Source organism: Abrus precatorius, unplaced genomic scaffold (assembly GCF_003935025.1).
Source record: "Abrus precatorius isolate BTA unplaced genomic scaffold, Abrus_2018 Scaffold6, whole genome shotgun sequence".
Classification (NCBI taxonomy): domain Eukaryota; kingdom Viridiplantae; phylum Streptophyta; class Magnoliopsida; order Fabales; family Fabaceae; genus Abrus; species Abrus precatorius.
Genome location: NW_020874406.1, coordinates 4,490,616 through 4,503,528, shown reverse-complemented (window position 1 = coordinate 4,503,528; position 12,913 = coordinate 4,490,616). Strand labels below are relative to the sequence as shown.

The 12,913-nt window shown below is 38.5% G+C and overlaps 1 non-coding gene across 1 annotated transcript; it reads left to right on the top strand.

Moving 5' to 3' along the window:
- Positions 1-1,126: 1,126 nt before the first annotated feature.
- Positions 1,127-1,233, top strand: LOC113870579. Its single transcript, XR_003505600.1, has one exon. It is a non-coding gene; the product is annotated as a small nucleolar RNA R71 (small nucleolar RNA).
- The last annotated feature ends 11,680 nt before the right edge of the window (positions 1,234-12,913 follow it).

The following is a 12,913-nucleotide window of genomic DNA, read 5'->3' as shown; positions in this document are numbered from 1 at the left end:
GAACTTGAGAGAAATAAAAGTGGAGGGACTTCTAGCAGTTTGGTATATTCAGCAAGTTTCTTTCCCTCCTCTTCATCAGCTTGATATCTAATTGCAGCAAGGACTTCTCTTATAACAAAATCATCCTTTTGTTTTTCCTGCTTAGGATTCTGCAGTTCTGGTTTAGTGTAGTTACTGTCCTTTAAATTTTCTTTTCTTAAGAGAGTGAATTTCCCTCTTTGCAAGTTGTCTTGAGCTTCTTCTTCAGCATTCTTTGTAGCTATCTTCTTCTCCTCATCTTTTAGATTAGAAACCTCTGCTCCACTTCTTAATAGGACAACATGGCATTGCTCCCTTGGATTCACAATAGCATTGCTAGAAAATCTATCCTCATCCCTATGTGCCAACTGCTGTGAAATTTGTTCTATTTGAGTCTCCAACTTCTTCATAGATTCCTCTTGATTTTTGAAGTTGGACTGTGTAACTTCTATAAATTGTAGCAGTATTTCTTCCATTTCATTCACCCTCTCAGACAAAGGTTTTGAAAATTGTGGCTCTATTAGAGGTTGAGATGAAAAAGTTTGACAATATGACCATGGAGGTTGAAAATAGGCATAGGACAATGGTGCTGCTGCAATATCACTTTTTGTTGCAGGGCTTTGTTGATTCCATTGGTAATGTGGTTAACTTCTATTGGCTTGATATTGAAAATCAGAATGGAAGTTGAGACCTCTGAAAATCACCCAAGTAATTAATATGTTCTTGAGGTTCTGGTGTAAATACATCACATGCTCCATTCATATGATTTCCTCCACAAAAATCACATATCAAGTTGCTTGCTTTTGCAATTCCAGCTTGAAAAGTATTGATTTGTTGAGTCAAGGCTGCAAGTTGTTCAGAAAGTGATTGATTTTTCATTTGCTTTTGGTTGATCAAAGTCTCAAGAGTCTTTGCTTCAAATTCTCCCTTACTTGCAACATGCCTCTCACTAAAATTCTGATACATGTTGTTTGCCATCATATCAATTAATTGTTGAGCTTCCTCTATAGTTTTAGTATTCATTGAACCTCTTGCTGTTGCATCTACCATGGTTCTTGTGACAACATTCATCCCATGGTAGAAAGTTTGGATTTGCATCCACTCTGGAATGCAATGATGAGGACATCTTCTTAGCAGATCCTTACATCTTTCTCATGCATCATAAAGAGATTCACCATCTTGTTGAACAAAAGAGGTGATTTCACTTCGCAGCTTGGCAGATTTTGATGGTGGAAAATATTTAGTTAGAAATTTGTTCACTAAGTCAGTCCAACTAGTGATGCTTCTTTGTGGTTAAGCTTGAAGCCAATATTTAGCCTTGTCCCTAAGAGAAAAGGGAAATAATCTCAAGCGGATAGGATCTTCACTTACACCATTGATACGAATGGTGTCACACAGCTGCAAAAAATTATAGAGATGCAAATAGGATCATCTAAAACATTTCTAGAGAACTGATCTTGCTGTATCAATTTTATCAATCCAGGTTTGATCTCAAAATTGTTGGCTTCAATTGTTGGTCTAACAATACTTGAATTATAATCCTGCATAGTTGGAATGGCATAATCTCCCAAGATCCTTGTCCTGTTGTTTTCAGCAATATTATTCTCTTTTTCTAGTGTTTGGTTCACACTTAGTTCTTCAAAAGTGGATGTTATGTTCTGTACTTTCTTTTGCAACTTCCTTTCCTTTGCTTCACTCTTCAATTGCTTAAGAGCCTTGTCTATATCTAAGTCAAACAATAGAGCAGCTTTGTTTTTAGTTTTTCCTTGTATACCAAAAGAAAGTAACCAAAATATAAACGAAGCTAGAAAATTATGGAGAAATAAAAATGAATTATGCAAAAAATTATTGCAGAACATTGCAGAAAACTACAACTAAATTCAGAAACAACAATGCAATAATACAGAAAAATGCAAAACAAAATTATGCACAAATATGCAAAAGAATACAAAAAACTTATGCAGAAAACAACAAAAATAATGCAGAATCTATCCAAATGAAAAATAAAAAAAATGCAGAAACAAAAATGAACTATGACAAAAAATTAAACAGTCATGGAGAAAAATGCAGAATGAAACTATGCAGAAAAATTCAAAATAGAATCATGTAAAATTCAACAAAAATTTATGCAAAAAACTTATAAATAGAACATGCAGAAAACATAAAAATTATGCATAATGAAAATTACAATTATGCAGAGAAATGCAACATAAACTTATGCAGAAAACAGTAAAAATTAGTGTAGAAAATAGCAGAAAATAACGCAGGAAACTACACAAAATGCAGAAAAAAAATCACGCAGAAAAATTATACAGTATGCAGAAAATTTTGGAAGCAAAACAACAAAAATAAATGTTCAATCTAGCTATTTTTCTACTACCAATGATATTGAAATTCAAAATTCCCCGGCAACGGCGCCAAGAACTTGTTAGCAATCTAAACACTAGCAAGTGCACTAGTATTTGTAGCAAGTAATGAGTAAATTTAAGATCAGAATATCGTCTCCACAAGGAATTTAGATTTCAAGTACCACTTCATAGAATTATAACCATTTGAGCCATACGAATTTGGAAGAGTTGTATCATACCAAAAGCAATAAACCAGAACAATTAAAAGATAAAAAAATTTGCAGTAAAATAGAGTTTGAATGTAATGTGTGAATAAAGTCAGGATTGATTTCACCTCTTCATCAATTGCAAATTGAAGTAGATCTGAACTCTAAGTTCCTTAATTGATTGACGATCAATTTCACTAGGTTAATCAAAGTTCAATTCCTTGACTCATTGATCCTAATATTCAATTAACTATCCTAATTCCTTAGGTGTAAATCAATTAAACATTGCATTAGGTGTTGGAAATTATAAGATCACAAGATCATGAATTCTTATTCCTAAGACATCCCTAACCCTGAAATTCAACTTAGATCTGAGCAATTAACTCAACTTCCATTGATGAAAATCCTCTAGGGTCAATTCAATTGAATAACAATTTCAAGAATTGCATTAAGGAAAGAGTTAAACATTCAATACAACCAAGATCTTAAAATCCAGATCCACAATCAATTTAGAATATCAAAATCAGATCCATCGATCCATAAGAAAATGAAATCAGAACATGTTCATCAAAGAAAAAGAGAGAGAAAGAGTAGAAGAAGAGGAGCTACAGAATTTCTTCACGAATCCAATCTCCAGCCTGATTCCTCAAAGTCTAGAGCTTGGAAGTCGCCCCCAATCTCCCTCTCTAACTCTCCTAAGGTGTGGAAATGAGAAAATGAGAAAAGATCCCAAAAATCTAAGCATTTCTACAATTTATAGATTTTCTGCCTTTTGTGCATTATCACTTTTATTGATAATAGTGGCTATGCAAAAGGTCGAGTGGTTGCGCGTGTTCACTTTTATGAGTAAAAGTGACCACACGCAACTTTCTAAGTTGAGGGCTCTCTGGAACATCCATTTTTATTGATAATAGTGATCACGCAAAGCTTCCTGGTATTTGAGGTTCTTTGGAACATTCACTTTCAATGATAATAGTGATCACGCAGAGCTTCCTGATATTTTGTCTCTCTGGAACGTTCACTTTCAGTGATAAAAGTGGTAACGCAGAGCATTTTCTTCTAAGAAGCCCTCTAGAACACTCACTTTCACCAGGAAAAGTGTTAACGCTCAGTGTGCTCTGCTGAAGAACTCTCTGGAACACTCACTTTTGCTAGCAAGAGTGACCACGCCCAGACTATATTCTTCATTTCTTGTATTTTGAGCCCAGAATTGCTACTCGTTCTCTTCCTTTCCCTCTTAATCCTCCAACCTTATGATCTCAATTCAAAGTTTCCTGCAAAATAGGTTCTAATCAGTACTTTTTATACAGAAAATTCACAAAATGTAAACAATTAAACTATTTATAAATGAATTGAACATTCTATTATTTTTATGAGTTTTCTAGCTTTTTCCATCATGTTTTTCATATCAAATGTATTAAAAACTAACGTAAAATACTAGTAAAATCTGCATTTATCACCGGTATTTTCTGCCTTACAGACCTCCTTAATGCTATCTCTTGTAGTTCACCTTCCTTTTGCTCACTTGTGACTTGCGCATTTTCAACTAGTTCATCCTCTATATGTTGTTCTTGTGGGTTTGGAACATTAATTTGTTGTCTCCTTATGTTGTGTAACCGTGATACAACAAATGAAATAACAACTGGAGAAGAGACACTAATTACAGGAGTTTTCGCATGTGTCTCTTTAATTTCCACCTTTCGTGTTTCACCACTCTTACTAAACTGATCATTTTCAATGAACCTTGCATTTCCAGACTCAACTATTCTCATACTATGGTTAGGACAGTAGAATCTGTACCCCTTTGATTTTTCAGGATAGCTAATGAAATAACCACTTATGGTTCTAGCATCAAGCTTCTTTTCATGTGGATTATACACTCTTACTTCTGCTAGAACACCCCAGACATGAAGATGTCTTAAACTGGGTTTCTTTCCTATCCACAATTCATAAGGAGTCTTTGGAACTGCCTTACTAAGAACTCTATTAAGCAGATACGCAACAGTCTTTAATGCATACATCCACAAAGACATAGGTATAGAACTGTAACTCAACATACTCCTAACCATTTCCATGATAGTACGATTCTGCCTTTCAGCCACACCATTTTGTTGTGGTGTACCATGCATACACATATGCCTTGACTTTCCAGAAGTTTTGAAAATGGACCTGGACATTGTCCACTTTCATCAGATTTTCCATAATATTCACCACCTCTATCTGACCTCACAACCCTTACCTTTCTATCTAGTTGCCTTTCCACCTCATCAATGAACACCTGTAAGACATCCACTGATTGAGATTTTTCATGCAACACATATAGATAACAATAACGTGAGTAATCATCAATGAAGGTAATGAAATATCTTTCACCACCCCAAGACATATGTCAAACGGACCATAAATATCAGTGTGTATCAATTCTAAGAGTTGACTGCTTCTTGTGGCTGGATTCTTTGATGTGTGTTTAGTTTCTTTTCCTTTAATACAATCCACACATACATTCCAGTCAACAAAATTCAATTGAGGTAAAATTTCACTTTTCATTAACCTCATCATCCTTTCTTTAGATATGTGACCTAACCTTTGATGCCACAAGAAAGCAGAGCATTCAGTACGCATATTCAAATTACTGCTAATAGTACTCTCAACATGAAACAGAGATTCATCATATTTAACATTAAGATTGAAACGATATAAACCATCAATTAATGTACCAGATCCAAAATAGTACGAGTGTTTATACAAAGAAAAGGTATCGTTTCCAATCTTAAAATTAAAACCAAATTTGTCCAACTTTGCAATAGAAACTAAATTTCTAGCACATTCAGGAACATAAAGACACTTTTCTAGATCTATGCAACAACCAGTATGCAAGATCAATCTGTAAGTCCCTATTCCTTCTATCCGTACCTTCATTATGTTTCCCATGTACAAGAACTTTTCAATTTCGCTTATGGGCTGGATCGAAAGAAATCCCTGCATTACATGTGACACATGACTAGTTGCACCAGAATCTAACTACCAGGTATTTTTAGGTACCTCAATAAGATTTGATTCAAAGCATACTGAAACATAATATATATCTTTCCTTTCGAACCAAACCTTTCTCTTCAGACAATCTTTCTTGAAGTGACCAGTCTTCTTGCAGAAGAAGCACCTCTGACCTTTCTGGATTCGGCCTTCACGAACCTTTAATAAGGCCTTATACTTCTTGTCCTTGTTCTCCTTCTTACTTGGCTTAGCCTTGCTACTACTAGCCCCTTCATGAAATGTGAGATAGACGGAGTGTTCTTTCACCTTCTTCAGCCTCCCTTCCTCCTGAACCAGTATGGCCTTAATTTCCTGTATGTTCCATTTATCCTTAATGGTGTTGTAATTCACCTGGAACTGACCAAACTCAGGAGGGACTGAGTTTAAAATCAACTGTACTAGAACGAATTCCTTTACCTCTATGCCCATTAATTTCAACTTTGTCGCTTGATTAATCATGTCAGTCACATGGTCATGAATGGGCCGTGACCAATCAAACTTCTAAGTAGTTAGCTCAGTCAACAGGGTGCCTGTAATGGACTTGTCAGTAATGTCCGATTGTGCATACTCTTTTACCTTTGCCATAAATTCCCTAGCATTTTCAGTCTTTGGCATTGATAGTTTCACATTTTCAGCAATAGTCATCTTCAGCAAGCTTAAGCCTCACGAAGAGTTCTTTCCTCTTTAATACTGGTCTCTGTGATGGCTGCAGGCTCTTGTTCCATAATGATTGCTAGGTCTAAGTCCATAACTGTTAGGCTAGAGATTTATTATTGAGTAATCTATAATATTTTATACTTATTCAATGTTAATTGAAGGATTATTTGGTACTTGAATAGATTTAGATGGAGTTTGAAATTATTTTTAAAAAAAAAAAAAAAAAGTGAACAGTACCGTATGAACAGTGTCAGATGAACAGTAAAACCGCCTATGAACAGTGCAAACCGCGTACAAACCGTGTATGAACAGTGCAAACCGCGTATGAACAGTGAAAACCGTGTATGTACAGTGACTGCTGACGTCATCAGTGACATCATCATGACGTCATTGCTGACGTCACATACGTGTACAGTGCGTGTACAGTACGCGTGCACAGTATTTTCCGGCATGAATAGTGCCCTGAACAGTGTTTCTGGCATGAACAGTAAGGCGGTGAACAGTGTTTCCGGCGATGAACAGTAAATTCCAGCGGTGAACAGTAAATTTCGAAAATTTTCTATAAAAAGGGGGCTTCACACGAAATTTTCATTTCTTCACCCCTATCCAAGGTTCTCAAAGGTTCTAAGGCCAAATACCACCATTTCTCTCATACTAAACCTTCCTAAACTTAGATTTCTTGTCAGATCTGAGATTCTACGTCTATTCTGAAGGATTTGAAGTAAGTTTCTTTAAGTTTGAAGCTAGATTTACCGTTCGTTTCTCTTCTCCTTCTCTTTCTCATAGAAGTTCATGGTGTTCTTAGGAGAAACTTCGTTCTAAAGCCAAATCTTCGGTGAATCTTGCATTAAAACAAGTAATATTCGGTAGATCTAGTGTGAATCATCTTTCTGAGGTAAGGGGAGTTTACTTTAACCTATGAACTACGTTTTGAACAGTTTAAATATGCTATTTTAAGATGTTTTGATATGATTTTGTTAGATCTATTGAATAAAAGCTATTTTCTAAGCTGTAACTGCTGTTAATTGATTTAAAATGCTGAGATTTTGGCTGATCTATCTTAAACTTGCCTTAGCTGAGCTATTAAAATAATTTTGGCAGTGTGCATCATGCTGAGATATATGTTTTGCATCATTATAGAGCCGAGTTACATGTTTAGGTGGGTAGACGTGTAACGGTAAGTTCATGCTGAGCTGCTGTGCTGTGCTGTCTGGATCCAGATACCGGAATGGGTCGCTCCTGGACCGGCTCGGTTCCTTCTGGATTACTTAGGCTGTGAAACCAGTTGGAAACCGTTTTCATGTTGTGCATTAGATGGGCTGGAAATGCATGGGATTATTGCTGTGAGAAATATTTTGCTCTATATATATATGATTTTATTTTAATTTTGGTAAGCTCACCCTTGCATTTCTTTCTATGTCGTTGTGTGCGTGTGTACTGCAATGATCGTACGGTGGTACGTGAGCAGATGTAGCAGGTGTTGCATCTACTTCACAGGCTGCGGGGCCAGTGGAGAAATGATAGAAGCTGAAGTCGAGTAATATTGCATCTAAGTCTTTTTTCCTTATATTTTAAGACCTCATGTAGAGGGAGCTACGTAGTATAATTTTGGATATTTTTGAATATTATGAACTAAATGTAATATTATGTTGTTCTGTTAGATATTTGTTGTAAGAAACTCTGTTTTATTTTGAATGAGAAGAGAATTTCATAATTATATTTTCTATACTTTATTTCAAATAAGTTTGTGATGTAGAAACAATGTTCTCGGTTCCTTATAAAAGGGGTCGTGACATTTTAGTGGTATCAGAGCATGGTCTAGGTAAACCTACGGGGTGAGGTTGTTAGACGTCAGTTGTGCATATTAGACATGTCAATTTTAGCTGTGAATCATATATCATAATTTCTAATCATCAGGTTGTGAGGGGACGAGCTTGATCACCTCGGTTCTCAGACACGACAGATGTAGGAAATCTTGGTATATGATACTGGGGTGAGCTATAGGCGATTCATGCTGCATGAATAAAAGGTTGTTAAGCTAAGCTGTAAATGATTGCTGAGACAAGTGTGTTTGTTATGCTGTGTGAAATGCTAATATGATGTTGTGCTCAATGCTAAATTGATTAAATTGTTATGATATACTAAATATGAATATATCACTGTAAGCTGAATCTGTGAATATAGTTATGTGATGGTATTGCTGAATGTATTAAATGTTAGTAAACTAAGCTAGTCTATATATATTAGGATGGCTAGACCAAGGAGATCTGCTACAAACCCTCCCCCTCCTGCTGACGTGAACCAAATGGCTCACGCCATGGAGGCCATGGCAGCCACTGTTAGGCAGAGTCTAGATATGATTCAGCAGCAGCAAGCTGCAAACCAAGCCGCTGCTGCAGCACAGGCAGCAGCAGCTTCTGCCTCAACTGCACCTCCTCCTGAATACCATGGTTTGTCAGAGTTTAGGAAGAATGATCCCCCTCAATTCATGGGAGTGGATGGACCAGATGCTGCTGAACTCTGGATCAGGGAGATTGAGAAGATCTTCCTAACTATGGGTTGCGCCGAAGAGAGGAAGGTGTTATATGCTACTTATATGCTGACAGGGGATGCAGAGATGTGGTGGCACGGAGCTCGTGCTATGCTGGAAGCCCGAGGTGAAGTCATCACTTGGGCAGTATTTAGAAGTAGTTTTCTGGGAAAGTTTTTCCCTTCCCATGTTCGTGCTGCCAAAGAGCGGGAGTTTCTAAACTTGGTGCAAGGAAACTCATCAGTCTATGAGTATGCAATACAGTTTGAGCGGCTTTACAGATTTTATTCTCACCCGACCTCGGAGGAGTGGAGATGTCAGACGGGTTGAGAACTGACATAAAGAGGATTTTAATCCCACTTAGGATCACGGAATTTGCTGACTTGGTGTATCAAGCCACCATTATAGAGAGTCTTAATGCAGAGGATGTTGGTGGAGTTGGGAAGGCTCCATCTAGTAGAGCTGCTAGTAGCTATGGTAATGGAAGTAAGGGTGCTAAGAAAGGCCCCTACAGTCGGTTGCTACGCCAACAGCAATCTCGACCATCTCAGTCAAGAGGATCGGCAGCATCAGCCCCGGTGCCAATAGGGACTGCTACTTCTACATTTCAGCCTAGGGGAGCAACTTCTTCTGCTCCTAGAGCCTCAGTGCCGCAGATTGTCAGATGTTTCAGGTGTGGTGGGCCACACTACCTGAGCCAGTGCCCACAGGCTGATGTCAGGGTTTGCTTCTCGTGCCAGCAGCCAGGGCATCTTGCTAGGGACTGTCCTACGCCTAGTGGGGCAGTTTCGTCTTCTGCTAGCGCCTTGCACGCTGTTAGGCCTAAAGTGACTAGGGCTCCAACGGCAACCAGATCGAGAGCAGAGGGACGTGTATTCACTACTTCTGCATCAGAGGCAGCCCAGGCGACAGATCTCGTTCAGGGGACAGCAGTAGTGGCAGGTACTTCTCTTTCTGTATTGTTTGATTCTGGAGCCACGCACTCTTTTATTGCGGACATTTGTGTGAGAACCTTAGGGTTATCAGTGAGCGATCTAGGATGTGAATTGGTAGTATCGACACCTACTTTAAGTTCGATTAAGACTTCGACGGTTTGCGTTAGGTGCCCCATAGTAATTGAGGGACGAAAGTACAAAGTAAACCTTATTTGTATCCCAATGTCAGGGTTAGATGTAATCCTGGGTATGGATTGGCTAACTGCCAATCGTGTGCTAATTGATTGTGGCCGGAGGTGTTTAATCTTTCCTGAGCAACAAGGCTGTGTGGAATTAATTTCTACTCGACAAGTAGAAACATCTTTAGGTGAGGGAGTATCTTGTTTTGTTTTGTTGGGAGTTATGAATGCAGAAGTGGAGCAAAGCCTTCAGTCAATACCAGTAGTACAAGAGTTCCCTGAGATTTTTCCAGAAGATATTCCTGGAATATCTCCACGTAGAGAGGTGGAGTTTTCTATAGATTTGATTCCTGGAGCTGAGCCAGTGTCTGTAGCATCTTACAGAATGGCGCCGAAAGAGTTGATGGAGCTTAAGGAGCAGATCGAGGATCTAATGCGGAAACAGATGATTAGGCCGAGTGTATCACCTTGGGGAGCACCAGTTCTCTTAGTGAAAAAGAAAGACGGAAGTTCTAGATTATGTGTTGATTATCGCAAGTTAAATAAGTTGACAATTAAGAATAAGTACCCGTTGCCACGAATCGATGATTTGATGGACCAGCTGAGAGGTGCTAAGGTATTCTCTAAGATTGATTTGAAGTCTGGGTACCATCAGATCCGAGTGAAGGATGAAGATATTCCTAAGACTGCTTTCCACACTAGATATGGCCACTATGAATATATAGTGATGCCTTTTGGAGTCACAAATGCTCCAGCTGTGTTTATGGACTACATGAATCGAATCTTTAGACCTTTCTTGGATCGATTTGTGGTAGTCTTTATTGATGATATTTTGATTTATTCTAGTTCGTCAGAGGAACATGCAGAGCATTTGAGGACTGTACTTAGTGTCTTAAGGGAGAAACAATTGTATGCTAAACTGTCTAAGTGTGAGTTTTGGCTAAAGGAAGTGAAGTTCCTTGGTTATGTTATATCCGCTAAAGGAATTGCAGTTGATCCTTCCAAAGTTGAAGCGGTGTTGCAGTGGGAAAGGCCGAAGACAGCCACAGAGATTCGTAGTTTTGTGGGTCTAGCAGGCTACTACCGGAGATTTATAGAGGGATTTGCGAAGATAGCTGCACCATTTACACGGTTAACTCGTCGTGATCAACCCTTTGTATGGACTGAGGAATGTGAACAAAGCTTTAATGAGTTGAAGCAGAGACTAACTTCCTCTCCAGTGTTGATTCTCCCTGATACTAGTCGATCATTCGAGGTGTACTGTGATGCTTCCCATCAGGGATTGGGATGTGTGTTGATGCAAGATAAGAGAGTGGTAGCTTATGCATCTCGCCAATTGCGAACTCATGAGCAAAATTACCCGATTCATGATCTTGAGTTAGCTGCTGTCGTCTTTGCTCTGAAGGTATGGCGGCACTATCTTTATGGAGCTCAGTTTGATGTATATAGTGATCACAAGAGTCTGAAGTATTTATTTGATCAACGAGAGTTAAATATGAGGCAGAGACGTTGGGTGGAATTTCTTAAGGATTATGATTTTCAGCTCCAATACCATCCAGGAAAAGCTAACGTGGTGGCTGATGCATTAAGTAGGAATGTAGTTCAGGCATTCTCCTTAAGAGTTAGTGAAACTCTTTTGGTAGAACAATTCCAAGACCTGAACATACATGTAGACTTATCACCTGAAAAGATTAGTTGTAGCCGAATTGTGGTGACTAATAATTTCTTACAGGAAATTAAAGACAAACAACTGTGGGATCCGATGTTATGTCGGATTGTATTTCTCTTAGGGACAGATAAAGCAAAGGGTTTTAGTAAAGGTGCTGATGGTATCCTCAAATGCCAAGGTCAAGTTTGTGTCCCTAGAGATACTGCATTAAAGAGAGCAATTCTAGAAGAAGGACATAAGGGTAATCTCAACATTCATCCTGGTGTTACCAAGATGTATCAAGATCTAAAGCAGATGTTTTGGTGGCCAGGCATGAAGCGAGAGATAGCTGAATTTGTTAAAGCTTGTTTGACTTGCTAGAAGGCAAAGGCAGAGCACCAAAGCCCTCCAGGAGAGTTGCAGACAATGGAAATTCCAAAGTGGAAGTGGGACCATGTGACTATGGACTTTGTTTCCCATCTACCTAGAACAGTTGAAAATCATGATGCCGTGTGGGTCATAGTTGATAGGCTAACCAAGAGTGCGTATTTCTTGCCAATTAACATGACCTTTAGCTTGGAGAAATTAGCAGAATTGTACATTAGAGAGATTGTCAGGTTACACGGAGTACCTTCTAGTATTATCTCTGATAGGGATCCTCGATTCATTTCCCAGTTTTGGCAGAGTTTCCAAGAAGCTATGGGCACACAGTTGAGGTTGAGTTCTGCATATCATCCGCAGACAGATGGTCAATCTGAGCGTACTATTCAGACCTTAGAGGACTTATTACGGACTTGTATTGTAGAGCAGAAGAGTAATTGGGAGGATATGCTTCCTTTGGTAGAATTCACTTATAATAATAGCTACCATTCGAGTATAGATATGGCACCATTTGAAGCTCTGTATGGCAGAAGGTGTAGAACCCCTATCTGTTGGTTCCAAGATGGAGTACATTTGATGGTTGGACCTGAAATGCTGCAAGAAACTAAGGAGAAAGTTGAACTTATTAGAGAAAAGCTGAGAGCCACCCAGAGTCGACAGAAATCTTATGCTGACCGACGCAGAAGATCTATAGAATTTGAGGTTGGTGATCACGTATTCTTGAGAGTATCACGCACTACAGGTGTGGGGCGAGCCTTAAGAGCTAAGAAGTTAACACCTAAATTCATAGGACCATATCAGATATTACATCGTAGAGGACCAGTAGCCTATGAATTAGCACTACCACCTCAGTTGTCAAGACTACATAATGTTTTCCATGTGTCGCAGTTAAGAAAGTATGTTCCTGATTCGTCTCATGTAATTGAGACTGATGTTGTGGAGTTACGAGATGATTTGTCTGTGGAGGTCCCAACTGCT